Raw genomic sequence first — 2,009 nt, 5'->3', positions numbered from 1 at the left:
GCCTCCGAGCACTGGGCACCCAGACTATTTTAGGGGCTTCAGGTGAGCAGGGGATGCAGAGGGGTCAGGAAACATCCCTGGAGGTCGGGCTGTCGGTCTGATTACAGATCCATCCTTCCTACTGTCTGCCAACAGCCGCCTCCACAGAGAATGGGAGAACAAAGGGAGGGGGCGGTTCTGCAAACCCTAGAGGGAATCCAGGGTCCCAGGTACTCTGCCCCACCCGCTGACACTGTCAGTTTCTCCTCGAGTCAGAGGCGCTGCCCAAGAGACTCTGTGCGGGCACAGCTGCTTCTCCGCGTTTGCCTATTCGTCTTTGTGTCTGTGTCTGCCAGGCTGTCCCTAAGCTTGCCTCCACTTCTAGAACTAAGCTTCTGGTATAGGGAGAACCTTCATCCCTTTCCTATGGCAGGATACTTGCCCCCCACAGGCTACACCCATTCGCCCCCTCCTCTCTACCCTGTGACCACTGGGTACTCTGAGCAGGAGCAGCATCCTGGGCCTGGACCAGCACCAGTGCCTGCCCACATGCCTGCCCCTGCACCCAGCTTCGCTCTCTTCCCCTCGCCCAGCCCCAGTGCCCTGGGGCCTGCTGCCCACCTCTTGCCACCGCCCGGGGTACCTTCTGGCCTCGAATTCTTGGTGCCGATTGATCAGATCCTGATTCACCAGAGGGCTGCACGAGTGGAAACGCTCCTAGGCTGGGAGACAAGTAACCGGTATGAACTGTGTTCAGGGGCTGGACAGCCCCTGGGTCAGGTGGCTGAAGAGAGCAACTGCTGTGCATATCTGCTGCAGGGTCGCCGGCCCCTTCATGTCTGTCTGGTGGACTCAGGAAATCAAGAGATGGAAGTACAGTCGCCACCAGGCACCACCATTGGCCATGTGCTGCAGACCTGGCATCCCTTCCTCCCCAAGTTCTCCATTCAAGATGCCAATCGCCATAGGATCCTGTGAGTGGCGGGGCCCTGCTGGACCTGTGGCTGTGGCACAGACACCAACTTTTGAGGTGAAGACTCCAGATGAGTCCCACAGTGTGGGCCACATCAACAAGCAGTGGGGGGAGAGGGGGGGCGAGGGCTGCTTCAAGAAGCCCTCTCAGATGCAGATGACTTTGGCTTGCAGTTCCCACTGGATCTGGATGTGAGAGTGAAGGCTGTACTGCTGGGAGCCACATTCCTCATTGAATACACATTCTTCGAGAAGCGAGGAGGCACTGCGCCCTCTGGCATCACCAGTTAGACGGCATCTCAGGGTGAGGACCATCACCTCAGCCAGAACTCAAGATGGTCACCTGGCCTGGCTTGGCCCCTCCTCAGAGGCAGCCCTTTCCTCCATGTGCACTGCAGAGGACAGACAGGGATGCCAAAGAGTCTGGGGCCATGGTGCCCCATCCCTACCCTAATCCCCTGGCCTCCTTCACCTGTGGCCCCACACATGCCCTTCCCTGCTACCTCTCACCACTGTCTCCGGCCATCCCTCAGCACACAGGCATATCAGCTTTCAAACTTGCCAATCTCCCTTCCTCTCACCCCCTTCCAGGGCCTCTGCTCTGGTTGGGGCCTTTGGAATCCAGGGCTCTGGGGTTTTACAACAGAGCTGGGGTGGGAAAGAGTAAACAGCACCAAAGATGACTGATATGGCCACCCACCTCTGCCTCAGCTTAACCAATTAGTTCAGCCTCAGAATGTGGCACTCACAGGGGATCCCTACTTCCCCAGCAATGGCTCTTGGGCCTCAACCCCAGTGCCAAACTCCTCTCCCCCTTGGCCCTCCCCACAGCTGGTACTTGCTGCAGCTCCTTGTGCCTTACTTAACCACTCCTTCCTTCCCTGTTCCTACAAAGGCTTTATGAATATGTGTTATATTCATAAAGTTCCTATATGAATATAACATACAAGGCTGCATCCTTGTATGTTATATTCATATAAACTTTGTAACATTTTGGAAAAAACACACACAAAAAAACAAACACACACACACACAATGACCAAGAGAATGCTGCAGTC

General features: G+C 55.9%; 1 pseudogene; it reads left to right on the top strand.

Annotated features, from left to right (window-relative positions):
* The first annotated feature begins 405 nt into the window (after positions 1-405).
* On the top strand, positions 406-1,309 carry LOC103285468 (phospholipid scramblase 3-like; annotated as a pseudogene).
* The last annotated feature ends 700 nt before the right edge of the window (positions 1,310-2,009 follow it).

Source organism: Eptesicus fuscus, chromosome 6 (genome assembly GCF_027574615.1).
Source record: "Eptesicus fuscus isolate TK198812 chromosome 6, DD_ASM_mEF_20220401, whole genome shotgun sequence".
In the NCBI taxonomy this organism is placed as follows: domain Eukaryota; kingdom Metazoa; phylum Chordata; class Mammalia; order Chiroptera; family Vespertilionidae; genus Eptesicus; species Eptesicus fuscus.
Note: the sequence above shows the minus strand (reverse complement) of the source record. Positions and strands in the feature narration are given on the sequence as shown.